Raw genomic sequence first — 21,379 nt, forward strand, 5'->3', positions numbered from 1 at the left:
AAACCATTTCAATTTGCCACAAAATTGAACTATAATGTTCAGAGTGTACTTGGGAAAACTTGAATGTTCACATAATAAGTTAAACCTGGGTTATTTCATTTCTTTGCAACCCTTTTTTCAGAAAAATTACTTTCTAGCTAAAAAGGAAATAATTGTTTTGACAAGTTCCACCGGATTCATTGACAGATAAAATTTCTTTGGTTTTTGTTTTGATCTTTGATAAACATTTAATAATTATTGGGAAAGTATTTAATTTCTTCATTAAAAGTGGTTATCTAAGAAACTATAGTGAAACAGTGAAATAACAAGCTAAAACTGTGAAACAGTGAAATAACAAGCTAAAACTGTGAAACAGTGAAATAACAAGCTAAAACTGTGTTATAAAAAAGTGAAAAAAATTTCTGGATGAATATAAAAGCTATTGGCTTAATACAATGTTATGGCAAATTAATCATCTTTTTTTTCTTAATCTGATCAGCTACTGCTATTCTTATTTGTCACTCGTAATGGCATTAACTTTGTCTCAGTCATTCACTAAAAAATATAGTTTTATTCAAGTTTTCTGTTTTCTGACCATCTCCTATCCAAAGAGCAAGCAGTTCCTATAGCATCTACTTTTTCAATGTTTTATAAATGCACATTGTACTTTCCCTTCCCTTTATTACAGTCTCAGTGCAAGTATAACTGGTATTTGCTTCCCTCTAGACTCAGTCAGTAGGAATCATCTGGTACCTGGCTGGAAGACTGATGTTGTGTCAACAAAGTCCAGCCTTTGTCATTGTTCTTTCCTTAAAAAATATTTATCACTCCCCTATTATACTAGGGTATGGCTCAAGTTCCTTACTTTTACATTTAAGAGTTTCTATGATCTGAACTAAAGCTTTCTTTCTGTCCTTGATAATATCTCATTGAGGTCTCCATGCTCTAAAGTAATGATATCTAATGATGGAAATCCTTATATCTACTCTGTCCAATATGGCGGCTACTAGCTCCATATGTCTTCTGAGCACTCCATAGACATACTGAGCATATGTGGCTAATGTAACTGAGGAACTGAAATCTTGATTTAATATAAATTGTGTAGCAATATGTAGCTAGTGGCTAGTATACTGGATAGTTCAGCTCTGAAGTAGTGGGTCTCAAACTTTAGAGTACATTAGAATCACATAAAGGACTTGTGAAAACAGATGGCTAGACTCCATTCCAGATTCTTTGAGCTTACAGATAAAACCCAGGAATTTGAATTTCTAAAAAAGTTCTCAAATTATGCTGCTGGTTGGTCTGCAATGCAAATTGGAGAATCACTTTCCTAGACAAGTTTAAATCCTTGTTGTCTCTTGAACAAATCCAATACATGTATTTATATCTGCATGGGTTTCTGTCTGTAAAGTTACATTATTCCTTGCTTTAAATTTACTTACATGCCTGCTTCATAAAATAATAAATTACTTGGAAACAAAGATTATGTCTTTGTCATATTTGCAAGACCTAAAATGTCTTGCACAGTCATATTAACATAAACATAGGAAAGGGATTTTTTGATTGAAATATAAACCAGTTGGTTTTCAAAATACTAAACATTAAAACTGATTTTATTCATTCTAAATTTAAATTGTAATTAGGTAAAGAAATTAGTTATAAAACCATATAAAATACTCTAAAGTTAACTTTAAAATTTGGATTACATAAATTTGAGGAGACATTTATTTCCATTAAGACACTTATATAATAATACTTCAATTGCATAAGTAATTATATTTCTGAAGTAAAAATGACAAATATCACAGATATTAAAAAAGTAGTTAATGTCAAAAGGTATTAAAAGCTGTTAAAAAATAAGGCAAATCTACCTCTCTCAATGGATTTTTCAAACATATGAGAAATACTTTTTAGCAATTTTCAACTTTGTCTACATAACTCAGTTCTTTAAAAAAGTAAAACTAGCTCACATTTTCTGTTGAAATGAGACTCAATACCAAAGAGAACGAGGTATCATTAAAATGAAGCTCAAGGTGATACAAGCATCAGAAGAAATGTTTCCAAGATCTTGCAGCAGTGTGGCTAGTTAAGACCAGACGATTAGTTCCTTGCTGTGATAAGCCACCTTCAAACCTGCAATTCGAAAGAAGCCACCTATAGAGAAATCACTTCTACTTCTTTTTAAATTATAGCAAGTCACCAACAAATTATGTTTCTTCAAGCCATCAAAGAAGTTTGCTCAGCACATTTTTCAAACAAATTCACTCTATAGTATTAGAGACTCAAAAATAAGTGACTGTTTCATTAACCAAATCACAGTTTTCCCATTTCACACTAATAGAGGCCATTACATAGACTCTAAGGAATGTGGTTAATGAATAAACACTCAAAATCATAGCACAGGCAAGAGCCTTGATGGCATCATCTGGCCTTAACTGAACATTATCTGTTGCTAGGTAACCGAAGATAATAAAAAGGGGTCTGAAGCAGGCCAGCAATGAAAACTAGCCTCAGCCAATCTTTAATAAGAGTCCTGCTGCCACCAGTACCATTAAGTTTGTAGGAGGTCCAAAATCAAAATGCAGCAGCAAACTTGAAGAGGCAAAGTTTCTTTTACCCCATGATCTAATGTCCACCTTTCTATACCAATAAAAGGTAAGGCTGACAATAAATTCTCTAAGAAAAAAAAAAATCCATGCTCCTTGGACTCTGAGAAAGTAATTTCTAATATTTTATGACAGCCATTCTAATGTTCATTCAGCAAATATCTAAAAGCTTTAAAAAAATTCAGTAAGTGTCCTAGGTAGATGACTTGTTTTGATTGATAGTGTTTTTGTTTTGTTTTGTTTTCTGTTGTTTTTGTTACTTTGATTTTTGTTAATGTAATTTATGTTCCCTTTTGCACACCATAATCCCAGCACTTTGGGAGATCAATACAGGTTGATTGTTTGGGCCCAGGAGTTCAGGACCAGCCTGGGTGACCAGCCCATCTCTACAAATAATAATAATAAATTAGCCGGGTATGGTGCTGTGCACGTGTGGTAGCAGCTACTCAGGAGGCTGAGGTGAAAGGATGGCTTGACCCCAGGAGGTGGAGGCTGCAGAGAGCCATAACCATGCCACTGCACTCTAGCCTGGGTGACAGACCGAGACCCTGTCTTAAAATAAAATAAAATAAAATAAAATATCTTTAGGAAAAAAATATCTACCTGGGAAAATCAACATAAACAGTTGCTAATTTTAATGCTGAAGTTACTGGGATCTTAAATATGTGTGACGTGGAAGCCTTATGAATCATTTATTCCACTTGTTCACACCTTTAATCAAGTAGTACTTCATTAGAGGCTACATAGGAATTTAACTGGTAGAAAATGTTAAGTACCTTGCTTTACTGTCTCAGAACTATTTCCAGTCCTCCATGGCTCCCTAGGTATAAACCAGGAGTCCTGTTAATTCTAGTTTATGCTTCCTTTCTATTTATGTTCTACTGCCTGTAGTTTCTACAGCATAAGCCTCTTGCAGAATTGCTAATAGAAAGACCCACATATACTTTCAACTGCCAGTTCAATTTGCTCAGGGAGAGTCTTCTCATCACCAAGAAACACCAGGTTCTATAGTGGGCAGCATTGGTGGAAGGCAATTCACTATTTCAGGAAGAGGGACGTGTAAAATTTTTCATGCTCATCAAAGAAGTAATAAGTTAAAAACAATTCAGAAACAGTTCTATCAATATTAAACATTCGTCTGTCTACCTTAGCTGGTTTGGCAATTACTTTTCTTTCTGTTTGCAATCTCCTTCCCTATCTTCTCATGATTAATGTCTGTATGCCCTTTAAGACCAAACTTAGGTAACATTTTCTCCGAAAGCCTACCTATGAACATTAGACTGGATTTATGTGACCAGTCTCTCACTTAGATTGCCAAGTCCTTCAATAGAGATTGCTGATTACTCCTCTTGGGATCATAGGTATCTAGGAATATTCTTGTCACATAAGAGATGTTCAAATAATGTCAGATGAACTGCAATGAACTAGACTTTCAATCTAAGTAATTGATCCTATCTCTTATCTTACTGAAAAGCATGAAAAAGAAAAAATGTCTCCCCCTCCAATGATAAATGTCTGTTGCATCATAATCTGTTCTTTTGCATAGCCTTGTTCTACAGCCTATACTTATTCTACCCTTTTCTTCTCTCATAGAGAAACAAGTCTGTCCTCTTTTCCAAAAATAATACCTATGCTCCTTGCGAACTCATTCTATAAATGAATTGCATAGTTTTTCTCTTAAAAAGCCTCACTCTTCTCCTGACCCATTTCATTGGCCTACAAACACGTTCAGTTTACTTAGTCTAAAATCCTCTTGAGAGACCTTATCATACCCTTGAATTATAATTCTCTTTTTTCATTTGACTCACACATTTTCCCAAATAAATCTTCTGATCAGTAAACAATCAAAAATGTTTGTCAATAAATGAGGACAGAAAGTGAGGAGATACTGAGAAGCTGATTTGTAACTGTAAAATAATAAATGTGCTGGTAGAAGGCAATAAAATATACTATTTACATAAAGACTAGCATGGTACTTAAGCTCTACTTTCTCATCAAACCATCACTCATTGAATGCTTAAGTTGTTGCAGCTCAAAAGGCACTAACTCTGTATGAGAATTTACCTGATACCTAAATTCTGACTTTTTGTGGGAATGTTAATTTCATGTTAGAAATCTTAATTTTGAACACGTATGGTATATGTAAACTTCCTCTGAAAATACTTATCTGCTATGTGAAAAAGTTTTGATAATTTTAATTTGTTGTTGATATTATTTGGTTTGATTTGGTTTAGTTTGGTTCGTTGTGTGGAGTTCATTTTATGTTACAATAGACATGATTTAATTGTTTGAAGGGTTAGTGAAGATGGATGGTGGATGGTGGGGATGGAGAAGGGGAAGAAGATTCAAACTTTCTCTGTACAATATTGAGACATACCTGTCACTAGAAAATGCTTATTGCTACAGAAGCAGTTACCAAACAAATAAATTCTTGGTCATCAAGCAAATAGAATTCAAGTTGAAAGAAATTATATTTATATTTGACATTTTAGCTATCTCTTTGTGAAGTGAGAGATTACTTAAATTACCTTGTAAGACCTCATTGTGGTAGATTATTCAATCCAAATTTAAGTATGGTACCCTGTGTCCTCACCTTAGGTTAATGTCTTACCACATGGACTAATAGGCGTGGTCATGTGACTTGCTTTGGCTAATAGAATATAACAAACAAATATAATGCAAGCAGATTTTTTTAAATGCTCTACCTTGGTTGTTGGGTTCTTGTTGTTCTTGGAATGAATTTCCATGTGAACAAGACTGGGCTAGCCTGCAGGAATGAGCAGTTGAGTTAAAGCCTTAGATCAACCAGCTCCCATGTGATTATAAATACATGAAGGCACCCAGGCAAAACCAGAACTCTTCAGCTAAGTGCAGCCCAAATCACTAGCCAATAACTGAGTACTATAGTCTGAAATTTTTATCTTATAATAATTGTCACTTTGGGGTAATCACAGGATTCTGTCAGAGACAAATTAATTGTGCTAATAGACTGGTAGTAAACACAATGTTTAGTAGTAATATATTAGCTGTGCATACTTAAGCAAAGCAATGAAGGATTAAATTTCATAAAGTGCAAGTACCTATATTGATTTATCCTGGAAATTCTTCAATAACATTGAATTTATAAATAAGACAAATTCTAGAATATAAATATGATCCTCTATAGTAACCATTCATTATTTTTAAATGTGGATATCATATATTCCATTACCTCTACCCTGTTGCATAAGTATTTAATATATAAAAATACAGTATTATTTAATTTGCCATATTTTTCTCATTCTCAGATTTTAAATGCATACTATGTTTCAATGCCCAATATTCTTGACTATTTGAGTCTGTATGCAATATTTGTAGTAAGCAAATGCAAGCTAATAGTTGACAAAAATCACAATTTCTTAATCCAGATAATCCTTAGATAAGCATGAAACAATGAAAACCCAGAATGATTTATGAGCTATAAAGTACTGTAAGCTACAACATACTGTAAAGATTATTACAGTACTTTATAAATCCATCTGCCTTAAAGAGCATCTATTTAATATTCAGGTTTCTTAATCTGATAGTTTACTGTATATATTACATATTTATTCATTTATAAAATATAATATTTATCTAAAATAGAGTTCATGTCTAAAGATTTTAGTTTACACAATGACTACATAGCTGCATAAACTACAACATTTATTTGTACTAAATTTAAAGTTCTACATACTGTTAAGCTCTACCTGGCTAAGTCATTGTTGTTCTTCTGCCAAAAAAGAAAGGTGAGATATAGCAACATAAATGTGAAGATACTGCAACGTATTCAGTTAGTATCATCTCTTGAACAGCAAATAATTTTTTGCAGAAAAAACCCAGAAACTTTTATGAAGCTGGCATAAGGGTTGTTAAAATACTATTTATATATACAGAAGGCAGATTTCATCGATCTTCAAGTTACTAAAACATCTTCATGCAGAATAATTTGATCTTGTTTGTTTTTATTATGTTTGTGTTAATGTTTTTTTATGTTTTCTCTGTTCTTCAGATGATTGTGTGAGATGAAGTTGTGATAACTGGATAGCCATGGAGCTGAGTGCCCAAAGCCAAAACAAAACAAACAGAGCCAAGACAAGAAGTGCAGATGAATTCCAGGAGTTGGAATATGGCCAAGAATCAAAATATATGTTAGTATTAGGGTTTATATAATCAGCAATATCATGGGAAACAATAAGCCATAGCCAAATAACATCCTAGAATCAATTATGAAGAAAAAAAGAACTTTGAGGGCTTTTGAATTTTTGCTGAGTGATTAATATGTTATGAATAGTATGTTCATACTTAGCCTAGATTATATAATTTAATCCTCACCACAGTCTTGTGAGGTAGTTATTGTTGTATTGGTGTTTTCATTCTATCAATGAGGAACAGGCACAGATAAATTATGTGACTTGCCTAAAGGTCACTAAATTTAAATGGTTGAAACATAATAAAATCCCAATCATGTAAGAGTTGAAAGCCTGTCCTTTAAATTTGGTATTGTGGCAAGACAAAAGGAGCCTAATTGCTGAGCTAAACTTTTGCCTTTGCCCCAGAATTATTGTATTAGCATTCCCAATATGTTAATGTGTTTTTGCATTTTTATAAAGGAATACCTGAGACTGGATAATTTGTAAAGAAAGATATTTTACTGGCTCATGATTCTGCGGGTACAAGCATAGCACTGGCATTTGCTCAGCTTCTGGCGAGGCCCCAGGGAGCTTATACTCATGGCAAAAGGTGAAGCAGGAGCAGGCATATCATATGGCAAAACAAAAAGCAGGAAAGCAAGAAAGAGATTAGGAAGGTCCTAAACTCTTTTTAACAATAAGAACTTGCTGCAACTCATTACCATGCGGAGGGCACCAAACCATTCATGAGAAATCCGCCCCCATGACCCAAACATCTCCCATTAGGCCCACCTCAAATATTGAGGGTCACATTTCAAAATGAGATTTGAAAGGGACAAACATCCAAACCATATACCCAGTCTCACTAGCACTTTATTAATGACCCAGTCTTTAAAATGGCCACTGCCACTATATCCCTGGCACTGCTTTGTAAATTACAAATAGAGTGGTGGCTTCTCTGTCTAATGTAACTCTCTAGTAAGCTTGAATTATTTTAAACTATCTATCTATCTATCTATCTATCTATCTATCTATCTATCTGCCAACACAAAATGAACAAATCATGAAATAAATGTTTATTTATTTGGCTAACACCACCCATCAGAATGTAGTGACCAGCAGTCCAGGAATACCTTGGTTCTCCCAGTGCAGTGGACTCCAAACTCTGGGGAGTCAGAAAACAAAGTTGGGGCTGGATGCAAGTTTCCCATTGCTAAAGCATGCAGTCCAGGAGCTGGGAACTAGCATTGGCCCCCTAAGATCCAGAAATGAGGCCAGTCTACTGAATCTCCCTTAGACCACGATCAAACCCTCAAGGTCATCAAATAAGATAAAAGAAAAAAAAATTCAAAGTATAGAAACCTCAAAGATTGAAGAAACATCAGCCCACAAAGCTGGGAAAGAACCAGCACAAGAACTCTGAAAACTCAAAAGCCAGAGTGCCTTCTTTTCCCCAAACAACCACACCACCTCTCCGGGAAGGGTTTAAAAATGGGCTGAGATAGCTAAAGTGCCAGAAATAGAATTTAGAATATGAATAGAAATAAAGACCATTGAGATGAAGGAGTACACTGAAACTCAGTGCAAGAAAGCTAAGAATCACAACAAAACAATACAGGAACTTATAGACAAAATAGCCAGTATAGAAAAAAATTATAACTTACCTGATATAGCTGAAAAAACACACTACAAGAATTTCATAAGGAAATCACAAGTAGTAATAGCAGAACAGATGAAGCAGAGAAAAGAATCTCAAAGCTGAAACACTGGCTTTTTGAAATAAGACACACAAGCATAACAATAAAAGAATGAAAACGAATGAACAAAACTTCGAAGAAATATGAGATTATATAAAGTGACCAAATCTACGACTCATCGGTGTCCTTGAAAAACACAAAGAGGGTGTAAGCAACTTGGAAAACATTTCATGATATTATCTATGAGACCTTCCCCAACCTAACTAGAGAGGCCAACATTCAAATTCAGGAAATGCAGAGAACCCCAGTAAGATACTTCACAAAAAGAACATCCACAAGAGAAATAATTTTCAGATTCTCTGAGGTCTAAATGAAAGAAAAATGTTAAATGCAGCTGGAAGAAGAATCAAGTCACCTACAAAGGAAAGCCCATCAAACTAACAGCTGACTTATCAGCAGAAATCCTACAAGCTAGAAGAGATTCAGGGCCAATATTCAACATTCTTAAAGAAAAGAAATTGCAACCCAGAATTTCATATCAGGCCAAACTAAACTTCAAAAATGAAGGAGAAATAAGACTTTTGTAAGCCAAGCAAATGCTGAGGGAATTTGTTACCACCAGACCTGCCTTACAAGCACGTCTAAATAAAGCACCAATATGGAAAGAAAAGACGATTAACAGCCACTACAAAAACACTCTTGTTGTTGTTGATGTTGTTGTTTTTGTTTTATTATACTTTAAGTTCTAGGATACATGTGCAGAACATGCAGTTTTGTTACTTAGGTATACATGTGCCACGGTGGTTTGCTGCACCCAACAACTCGTCATCTACATTAGGTATTTCTCCTAATGCTGTCCCTCGCCTAGGCCCCCAACTCCTGACAGACCCTGGTGTGTAATGATCCACTCCCTGTGTCCACGTGTTCTCATTGTTCAACTCCCATTTTTGAGCGAGAACGTGCGGTGTTTGGATTTCTGTTCCTGTGTTAGTTTTTTGAGAATTATGGTTTCCAGCTTCATCCATATACCTGTAAAGCACATGAACTCATTCTTTCTTATGGCTGCATAGTATTCCATGGTGTTTACGTGCCACATTTTCTTTATCCAGTCTATCACTGATGGGCATTTGAGTTGGTTCCACGTCTTTGCTATTGTGCTGCAATAAACCTACATGTACATGAGTCTTTATAGTAGCATGATTTATAATCCTTTAGGTATATATCCAGTAATGGGATTGGTGGATCAAATGATAATTCTAGTTCCAGATCCTTGAAGAATCACCACACTGTCTTCCACAATGGTTGAACTAATTTACACTCCCACCAACAGTGTAAAAGTGTTCCTATTTCTCCACATCCTCCCTAGTATCTGTTGTTTCCTAACTTTTTAATAATCACCATTCTAACTGGCTTGAGATGGTATCTCATTGTAGTTTTGATTTGTATTTCTCTAATGACCCGTGATAATGAGCTTTTTTTCATATGTTTGTTGGTCATATCAATGTGTTCTTTGGAAAAGTATCTGTTCATATCCTTCACCCACTTTTTGATGGGGACGTTTGTTTGTTTTCTTGTAACTGTGTTTAAGTTTCCTTGTAGATTCTGGATATTAGCCCTTTGTCAGACGGATAGATTGTAAAAATTTTCTCCCATTCTGTAGGTTGCCTATTCACTCTGATGATAGTTTCTATTGCTGTGCAGAAGCTCCTTAGTTTAATTAGATCCCATTTATCAATTTTGGCTTCTGTTGCCATTGCTTTTGGTGTTTTAGTCATGAAGTTTTTGCTGTGCCTATGTCCTGAAAGGTATTGCCTAGGTTTTCTTTTAGGGTTTTTATGGTTTTAGGTCTTACATTTAAGTCTTTGATCCATCTTGAGTTAATTTTTGTATAAGATGTAAGGAAGGGGTCCAGTTTCAGTTTTCTGCATATGGCTAGCCAGTTTTCCCAACACCATTTATTAAATAGGGAATCCTTTCTCCATTGCTTGTTTTTGTCAGGTTTGTCAAAAATCAGATGATTGTAGATGTGTGGTGTTATTCCTGAGGCCTCTGTTCTGTTCCATTAGTCTATATGTCTGTTTTGGTACTAGTACAATGCTGTTTTGGTTACTGTAGCCTTGTAGTATAGTTTGAATTCAGGTAGCATGATGCCTCCAGCTTTATTCCTTTTGCTTAGGATTGTCTTGGCTGTACAGGCTCTTTTTTGGTTCCACATAAAATTTAAAGTAGTTTTTTCCAATTCCATGACGAAAGTCAATGGTAGCTTGATGAGAATAGCATTGAATCTATAAATTACTTTGGGCAATATGGTCATTTTCACAATATTCATTCTTCCTATCCATGAGCATGGACTATTTTTCCATTTTTTTGTGTGTGTCCTCTCTTATTTCCTTTATTTCCTTGAGCAGTGATTTGCAATTTTCCTTGAAGAGGTCCTTCACATCCCTTGTAAGTTGTATTCCTAGGTATTTTATTATCTTTGTAGTAATTGTGAATGGGAGTTCACTCATGATTTGGATCTCTTTTTGTCTATTATTAGTGTATAGGAATGCTTGTGATTTTTGCACATTGATTTTGTATCCTGAGATTTGCTGAAGTTGCTTATCAGCTTAAGGAGATTTGGGCCTGAGATGATGGGGTTTTCTAAATATACAATCATGTCATCTGCAAACAGACACAATTTGACTTCCTCTCTTCCTCTTTGAATACCCTTTATTTCTTTCTCTTGCCTGATTGCCCTGGCCAGAACTTCCAATACTATGTTGAATAGGAGTGGTGAGAGAGGGCATCCTTGTCTTGTGCTGGTTTTCAAAGGGAATGCTTCCAGCTTTTGCCCATTCAGTGTGATATTGGCTGTTGGTCTGTCATAAATAGCTCTTATGATTTTGAGATATGTTCCATCAATGCCTAGTTTATTGAGAGTTTTTAGCAGGAAGGCTGTTGAATTTTGTTGAAAACCTTTTCTGCATCTATTGAGATAATCATGTGTTTTTTGTCATTGGTTCTGTTTATGTGATGGATTACATTTATTGATTTGCATGTGTTGAAATAGGCTTGTATCCCAGGGATGAAGCTGACTTGGTCATGGTGGATAAGCTTTTTGATGTGCTGCTGAATTCAGTTTGCCAGTATTTTATTGAGGATTTTTGCATTAATGTTCATCAGGGATATTGGCCTGAAATTTTCTTTTTTTGTTGTGCCTCTGCCAGATTTTGGTATTAGGATGATGCTGGCCTCATTAAATGAGTTAGGGAGGAGCCCCTCTTTTTCTACTGTTTGGAATAGTTTCAGAAGGAATGGTACCAGCTCCTCTTTGTACCTCTCGTAGAATTTGACTGTGACTTTGCCTGGCCCTGGGCTTTTTTTGGTTGGTAGGCTATTAATCACTGCCTCAATTTCAGAGCTTGTTATTGGTCTATTCAGGGATTCGACTTCTTCCTGGTTTAGTCTTGGGAGGGTGTATGTGTCCAGGAATTTATCAATTCCTTCTAGATTTTCTAATTTATTTGCATAGAGGTGTTTATAGTATTTTCTGATGGTAGTTTGTATTTCTGTGAGATTGGGGTGATATCCCATTTATCAATTTTTACTGTGTCTATTTGATTCTTCTCTGTCTTCTTTATTAGTCTGGCTAGTGGTCTATTTTGTTCGTATTTTCAAAAAACTAGCTCCTGGATTCATTGATTTTTTTGAAGGGATTTTTGTGTCTCTATCTCTTTCAGTTCTCCTCTGATGTTAGTTATTTCTTGTATTTTGCTAGCTTTTGAATTTGTTTGTTATTGCTTCTCTAGTTCTTTTAAATGTGATGTTAGGGTGTCAATTTTAGATCTTTCCCACTTTCTCCTGTGTGCATTTAGTGCTATAAATATCCCTCTAAACACTGCTTAAGCTGTGTCCCAGAGATTCTGGTACATTGTATCTTTGTTCTCATTAGTTTCAGAGAACTTATTTATTTCTGCCTTAATTTCATTATTTACCCAGTAGTCATTCAGGAGCAGGTTGTTTAGTTTCCATGTAGTTGTGCAGTTTTGAGTGAATTTATTAATCCTGAATTCTAATTTCATTACACTATGGTATGAGAGACTGTTTTTATGATTTCTGTTCTTTTGCATTTGCTGAGTAGTGTTTTCCTTCCAATTATGTTATCAACATTATAATAAGTGTGATATGGTGCTGAGAAGAATGTATATTCTGTTGATTTGGGGTGGGGAGTTCTGTAGATGTCTGTTAGGTCTACTTGATCAAGAGCTGAGTTCAAGTCCTGAACATTCTTGTTAATTTTCTGTCTTGGTGATTTGTCTAATATTGACAGTGGGGTGTTACAGTCTCCCACTCTTATTGTGTGGGAGTCCAAGTCTGTTTGTAGGTCTCTAAGAACTTGCTTTATGAATCTGGGTGCTCCTGTATTGAGTGCATATATATAGGATAGCTAGCTCTTCTTGCTGCATTGATCCCTTTGCCATTATGTAATGACCTTCTTTGTCTCTTTTGATCTTTGTTGACTTAAACTCTGTTTTATTAGAGACTAGGATTGTAACCCCTGTTTTTTTGCTTTCCTTTTGCTTGGTAAATATTCCTCCATCCCTTTATTTTGAGCCTCTGTGTGTCTTTGTACATGAGATGGGCCTCCTGAATGCAGCACACTGATGGGTCTTGACTCTTTATCCAATTTGCCAGTCTGTGTCTTTTAATTGGGAGCATTTAGCCCATTTACATTTAAGGCTAATATTGTTATGTGTGAATTTGATCCTGTCATTATGATCCTAGCTGGTAATTTTGCCCATTAGTTGCAGTTTCTTCAGAGTTTCGAAGGTCTTTACAATTTGGTATGCTTTTGCAGTGGCTGGTACCAGTTTTTCTTTCCATATTTAGTGCTTCCTTCAGGTGCTCTTGTACGGCAGGCCTGGTGGTGACAAAATCTCTCAACATTTGCTTGTCTGTAAAGGATTTTATTTCTTCCTCACTTATGAAGCTTAGTTTGGCTGGATATGAAATTGTGGGTTGAAATTCTTTCCCTTAGGAATGTTGAGGCTGGGCGTAGTGGTTCATGCCTGTAATCCCACCACTTTCAGAGTTTGAGGCAGGCAGATCACAAGGTCAGGAGATCAAGACCATCCTGGCTAACATGGTGAAAACCCATATCTACTAAAAATACAAAAATTAGCCAGGAATGGTGGTATGTGCCTGCAGTCCCAGCTACTCAGGAAGCTGAGGCAGAAGAATCGCTTGAACCAGGGAGGCAGAGGTTGCAGCACACCAAGATCACACCACTGCACTCCAGCCTGGGCGACAGAAAGAGATTCCATCTCAACGAAAAAACAGAACAAACAAACAAACAAACAAAAAGGTTGAATATTGGCCCCCACTCACTTCTGGCTTGCAGGATTTCTTCAGAGAGATCCACTGTTAGTCCAATGGGCTTCCCTTTGTGGGTAACCTGACCTTTCTCTCTGGCTGCCCTTAACATTTTTTCTTTCATTTCATCCTTGGTGAATCCAGTGATTATATGTCTTGGGGTTGCTTTTCTTGAGGAGTATCTTTGTGATGTTCTCTGTATTTCCTGAATTTGAATGTTGGCCTGTCTTGCTAGGATAGGGAAGTTCTCCTGGATAATATCCTGAAGAGTGTTTTCAAACTTGGTTCCATTCTCCCTGTCACTTCCAGGTACACCAATCAAACGTAGCTTTGGTCTTTTCACATAGTCCCATATTTCTTGGAGGCTTTGTTTGTTCCTTTTCATTATTTTTTCTCCAATCTTGTCTTCTACTTTATTTCATTAAGTTTATCTTCAATCTCTGATATCCTTCCTTTAGCTTCCTGCTTGATTCAGCAGGGGCTTATATATAAAACTCCCATCTCCCTGGGACAGAGCATCCAGGGGAAGGGGTGGCTGTGGGCAAAGCTTCAGCAGACTTAAACATTTCTGACTCCTGGCTCTGAAAAAAGCAGAGAATCTCCCAGCACAATACTCAAGCTCTGCTAAGGGACAGACTGCCTCCTCAAGTGGGTCCCTGACCCCTGTGCCTCCTGACTGGGAGAAAACTCCCAGCAGTGGTTAACAGATACTTCATACAGGAGAGCTCTGGCTGGCATCTGGTGAGTGCCCCTATAGGATGAAGCTTCAAGAGGAAGGAACAGGCAGCAATCTTTGCTGTTCTGCAGCCTCCACTGGTGATACCCAGGCAAACAGGGCCTGCATGGACCTCCAGCAAACTACAGCAGACCTGCAGCAGAGAGACCTGACTGTTACAAGGAAACCTAACAAACAGAAAGGAATAGCATCAACATCAACAAAAAGGACGTCTACACAGAAACCCCACCCGGAGGTCACCAACATCAAAGACCAAAGGTAGATACATCCACGAAGATGAGGAAAACCCAGCACAAAACAGCTGAAAATTCCAAAAACCAGAATGCCTCTTCTCCTCCAAAGGATCACAGCTCCTCGCCAGCAAGGGAGCAAAACTGGACGGAGAATTAGTTTGACAAGTTGACAGAAGTAGGCTTCAGAAGGTGGGTAATAACAAAGTTCAGATAAAACATACTTTAAACAAACAAATATTTTAAAAAGACAAAGAAGAACATTATATAATAGTAAAGAGTGCAATTCCACAAAAAGACCTAATCATTCTAAATACATATGCACCCAACATAGGAGCACCCATAAATTCATAGATTCATAAAGCAAGTTCCTAGAGATCTTCAAAGAGACTTAGACTCACACACAATAATAGTGGGAGACATCAACATCCCACTGACAGTATTAGATAGACCATTGAGGCACAAAATTAACAAAGATATTCAGGACCTGAATTCAACACTAGATCAAATGTACATGGTAGACCTCTAAAGAACTCTCCACTCAAAAATAACAGAATATACATTCTTCTCATCACCACATGGCACTTAGTCTAAAATTGATCATATAATTGGAAAAAAAAAACAAAAACAAAAAACCACTTCTCAGCAAATGCAAAAGAACTGAAATGAAAACAACTCCTCTCTCAGACCACATCACAATCAAATTAGAAATGAAGGCTTAAAAAATAACTTAAAAGCATACAATTACATGGAAATGGGGTAACCTGCTCCTGAATAACATTTGGGAAAATAATGAAATTAAGGCAGAAATCAAGAAGTTCTTTTCATACAGCCAACAGACACATGAAAAAATGCTCATCATCACTGGCCATCAGAGAAATGCAAATCAAAACCACAATGAGATACCATCTCACACCAGTTAGAATGGCAATCATTAAAAAGTCAGGAAACAACAGGTGCTGGAGAGGATGTGGAGAAATAGGAACACTTTTACACCGTTGGTGGGATTGTAAACTAGTTCAACCATTATGGAAAACAGTATGGCGATTCCTCAAGGATCTAGAACTAGATGTACCATATGACCCAGCCATCCCATTACTGGGTATATACCCAAAGGATTATAAATCATGCTGCTATAAAGACACATGCACACGTATGTTTATTGCGGCACCATTCACAATAGCAAAGACTTGGAATCAACCCAAATGTCCATCAGTGACAGATTGGATTAAGAAAATGTGGCACATATACACCATGGAATACTATGCAGCCATAAAAAAGGATGAGTTTGTGTCCTTTGTAGGGACATGGATGCAGCTGGAAACCATCATTCTTAGCAAACTACCACAAGAACAGAAAACCAAACACTGCATGTTCTCACTCATAGGTGGGAACTGAACAATGAGATCACTTGGACTCGGGAAGGGGAACATCACACACTGGGGCCTATCATGGGGAGGGGGGAGGGGGGAGGGATTGCATTGGGAGTTATACCTGATGTAAATGACGAGTTGATGAGTGCTGATGAGTTGATGGGTGCAGCACAGCAACATGGCAGAAGTATACATATGTAACAAACCTGCACGTTATGCACATGTACCCTAGAACTTAAAGTATAATAATAATAATAATAATAATAAAAAGCAAATTCTTCTTTCTTTCTTATCAGGAAAAAAAAAAGGAACTAATGAGAATAAAAGTATAATGTATCAGAATATCTGGGACACAGATAAGGCAATGTTAAGAGGGAAATGCACAGCACTAAATGCCCACATCAAAAAGTTAGAAAGATCTCAATTTAACAACCTAACATCACAACTAAAAGAACTAGAGAAGCAAGAGCAAAACAACTTTAAAGCTACGAGAAGATGAGAAATAACCAAAATCGGAGCTGAGCTGAAAGACACTGAGACATGAAAAACCAATGAAAAGATCAACAAGTTCAGGAACTTCTTTTGAAAAAAAAAGTTAGTAAAATAGATAGACTGCTAGCTAGACTACTAAAGAAGAAAAGAGAGAAGATCCAAATAAACACAATTAGAAATGACAAAGAGGATATTACCACTGACCCCACAGAAATACAAATAAGCAGCCTAGAATATGAACATCTCTAAGCACATAAATTAGAAAATCTAGAAGAAATGTATAAATTCCTGGACACATACATCCTTGCAAGGCTGAGACAAGAAGAAATTGAGTGCCTGAACAGACCAATAATGAGCTTTGAAGTTGAATCAGTAATATAGCCTACCAACAAGAAAAGCCCAGGACCAGACTGATTCACAACCAAATTCTACCAGATGTAAAAAGAAAAGCTAGTCCCATTCCTACTAGAACTATTCAGAAAAATTGAGAAGGGGCTCTGCCCTAATGTATTCTATGAAGCCAGCATTATGCTGATACCAAAATCTGGCAGAGACACAACAATACAAGAAAACTTCAGGCCAATATATGCAAAAATCCTCAGCAAAATACTAACAAACTGAATCCAAGAGCACGTCAAAAACTTATCCACCATGATTAGGTAAGCTTCATCTCTGGGAGGCAAGGTTAGTTCAGTGTATGCAAATCAATAAATGTGATTCATTGCATGTAAAGAACTAAAGACAAAACCACATTATGATCTCAATAAATGCAGAAAATGCTGTTGATAAAATTCAACACCCCTTCATGTTAAAAACTATCCATAAACTAGGTAATGAAGGAATATACCTCAAAATAACAAGAGCCATGTATGACAAACCCACAGACAACATCACATTCAATGGGCAAAAGCTGGCAGCACTCCCCTTAAAAACTGGCACAAAGATAAGAATGCCCTTTTTCAATATTCTTATTCAACATAGTATTGGAAGTCCTGGACAGAGCAATCAGGTAAGAGAATGAAATAAGCGCATCCAAATAGGAAGAGAGAAAGTCAAACTACCCCTGTTTGCAGATGACATCATCCTATATCTAGAAAATCTCACAGTCTTGACAAAAAAGCTCCTTATACTGATGAATAACGTCCACAAAGTCTCAGGATGGAGAATCAATATACAAAAATCACTAGCATTCCCATACATCAACAAGACACAAGCTGAGAGCCAAATCAGAAAGGCAATCCCATTCACAGTTGCCACACAAAGAAAAACATACCTAGGAATACAGTTAAACAGGGAGGTGAAAGATCTCTACAAGGAGAACAACAGAGCACTGCTCAAAAAAGAATCAGAGATGATACAAACAAATGAAAAAACATGCCATGCTTATGAATATGAAAAATCAATATCATTAAAATGGCCCCTACTGCCCAAAGCAATTTATAGATTCAATGATATTTCTATTAAGCTACTAATGACATTCTTCATAGAACTAGGAAAAAGACTATTTTAAAATTCATATGGAACCAAGAATAGCCAAAGCAATCCTAAGCAAAAAGAACAAAGCAGGAGGCATCTTACTACCAAAACTTAAACTATACTATGGGACTACAGAAACCAAAACAGCAGGGTACTGGTACAAAAACAACACATAGACCAATGGAACAGATTAAAGCAGAAACAAGACCACACACCTACAACCATCTGATCCTCAAAAAACCTGACAAAAATAAGCAACGGGGGAACAATTCCCTATTCAATAAATGGTGCTGGGATAATTGGCTAACCATATGCAGAAGATTAAAACTGGACTTCTTCTTTACACCATATATAAAAATTAACTCAAGATGGATGAAAGACTTAAATGTGAAACCTAAATCTATAAAAAACCTGGAAGACAACCTAGTCAATACCATCTGGACACAGGAACAGGCAAAGATTTCATGACAAAGATGCCTAAAGCAATTGCAACAAATGCAAAAAATTCGACAAGTTGGGTCTGATTAAACAAAAGAGCTTCTACATGGTAAAAGAAAGTATCAACAAAGTGGACAACCTAAAGAATAGAAAACAATTTGCAAACTATTCATCTAACAAAGGTCTAATATTTAGCATGATAAGGAATTTAAATTCAGGAGAAAAACTCCACTAAAAATTAAACAAAGGACATGAACAAACGTTTTTCAATAGAAGACATACATGTGGCCAACAAATATATCAAAAAACCTCAATAGCACTGATCATTAGAAAAATGCAAATCAAAACCCCAATGAGATACCATCTCACACCAGTCAGAATGACTACTATGAAAATATCGAAAAAATAACAGATATTGGCAAGGTTGCAAAGAAAAGACAATGCTTATACACTGTTGGGGGTGTGTAAATTAGTTCATCCATTGTAGAAAACAGTGCAGCTATTCCTCAAAGACCTGAAAACAGAAATACTATTCAACCCAGCAACCTCAATACTGGGATATACTTGCAGAAATATAAATTGTTCTATCATAAAGCTACATGCACATGTAGGTTCACTGTAACACTATTCACAATAGCAAAGACATGGAATCAACCTAAATGCCCGTCAATGGTAGATGGGATAAAGAAAATGTGGTACATATATACCATGGAATACTATGCAGCTGTAAAAAAATAATGAGATCATCTCCTTTGTTGGAACATGGTTGGAGCTGGAGGCCATTATCCTAAACTAATATACAAACAGAAAGCCAAATACTGCAGGTTCTCAATTATAAGTGGTAGCTAAATGATGAGAACACATGGACACATGAAGGGGAACAACACACACTGGGGACTATTAGAGGATAAAGGATGTGAGGAAGGAGAGGATCATGAAAAATAACTGACAAGTACTAGGCTTAATACCTGGGTGACAAAATACTCTGTAAAACAAATCCCCGTGACACAACTTTACCAACATAACAACCCTGCATATGTACCCTTGAACTTAAAATTAAAGTTAACAAAAAAAGACACAATCTAATCATTGTACGAAGTTATTGATATATACAAATGGCTTAAGAATATGTAGTTCTCTAACGGGAATCAAATATTCTAAAATCTATATCCTGGTATATATGAACCAAATATATTTTCATATTAGGACTAGCGGGACCACTTAATAACCAGGTTTACAAGTGTTAGAAGCAGAGCTAAGCCATGACTGAGGAAATATGGTGAAATTCAATGTTTGGGTTTAGCATAAAGCCTCAATACAGCGATGGTTCAATAAACATTCACTATTTTAGTGTTTTATTTGGCCGCTAATTAGTAAAGATCCCAAGGAAAGAAATATTTGCCAAAGGAGGGTGTATTGTTCTCATGCTGCTAATAAAAACATACCCAAGGCTCGGTAGTTTTATAAAGAAAAGAGGTTTATTGGACTCACAGTTCCACATGGCTGGGGAAGTCTCACAATCATGGCAGAAGGGAAAGGAGAAGCAAAGGCATGTCTTACATGGTGGCAGTCAAGAGGGCTTCGGCAGGGGAACTCCCATTTATAAAACCATCAGATCTCATAAGACTTATTCACTACCATGAGAGTAGTATGAAGGAAACTGTCCCTATGATTCAAATATCTCCACCTGGCCCCACCCATGACACATGGGGATTGTTACAATTCGAGGTGGGATTTGGGTGAGGACACAGCTAAATAATATCAGAGAGGAACTTTATACCTCTTATGTGAAAGAAAAATATTATGCATGCCTTTTTTGTTTTCAGGAGAGATCAAGAAAAGAGCAATCTAACTAAGCCATGGCAAGTATTTATTATAAAAGAGTGTTGAATATAATGCGATGCAGAAAATAAAGTTAAAGGTGTCTCTATGAGAATCCAAAAAAGAAGCGGTTATTTCAGGATGGGAAATATTAATTTATTTTATCTTAGTTATATCTATAGCTGCCAAATTCACTGTTCATTTCTGAGTATATTTTAAGATCAGCCCAATAAGACTGATCCATTTAATTAGAAAGGTGCTTAAGTTATATGGACTGCAGTACTGTTAGTTTCAGATCCTACTGAATGGAAGCAACTCCCCCAGACTCCTGACATTAGTTCCAAACAAGCTTATCACCTACAAAGTCCTATAAGATTTAGTGCCCTATAGGTCTTCTTGGTCTGCTTGAATACTTGGAACCTTACATTCCAGTTTTCCTTTGCAGGATACTACTTCACAGAACCCAGATACCGTACTGTGAGAAGCCCAAGTCATATAGAAAGGCTGTGTGTAGGCGTTCCAGTAGGTAGTCTTAGTTGAACCCATCCTTTGAGTCATCACAGGGCAGCTGCCAGACATGAGTGAAGAAGACTACAGATGATGACAGCCCAGAACTATTCTAATCTTCCCAGCAGAAGCTCCAAATATTGCTCTATATTCACAGTGTACTGTCTCAATTCCCAACCATCAAATTCATAAGCATAATAAATTGCTATGACTTTATGCCATGAAGTGTGGGTGGTTTGCAACACAGCAATAGACAGATAGCCAGAATACCAGGGATGTCAAAATGGCTTGTTTACATCCTATTACTATATGAAAACTAATATACTGCAAAAGCCCTAGGTAGGCATACATTTTCATTGTGGCATTATTGATAACAGGGAATAGATACATTTGTAAGATTAAATGAGGCAGAAATGATTTACACATTAATAAAAGCAAAAACTATGCAGCCATTAAAATAGTGTAAAATGAAGATAGCAATCAAGAAAATGTGTATGTTCTTAGGTTAAGCTAAAAAT

At 36.3% G+C, this 21,379-nt stretch overlaps 1 long non-coding RNA gene across 1 annotated transcript; it reads left to right on the forward strand.

The window, feature by feature from the left end:
* Window positions 1-2,495: 2,495 nt before the first annotated feature.
* Window positions 2,496-21,094, forward strand: LOC105475462 (uncharacterized). Its single transcript, XR_983367.3, has 3 exons — window positions 2,496-2,634; window positions 6,616-6,754; window positions 20,800-21,094. It is a non-coding gene; the product is annotated as an uncharacterized lncRNA (long non-coding RNA).
* Window positions 21,095-21,379: the final 285 nt, after the last annotated feature.

This window comes from Macaca nemestrina, chromosome 4 (genome assembly GCF_043159975.1).
Source record: "Macaca nemestrina isolate mMacNem1 chromosome 4, mMacNem.hap1, whole genome shotgun sequence".
In the NCBI taxonomy this organism is placed as follows: Eukaryota; Metazoa; Chordata; class Mammalia; order Primates; family Cercopithecidae; genus Macaca; species Macaca nemestrina.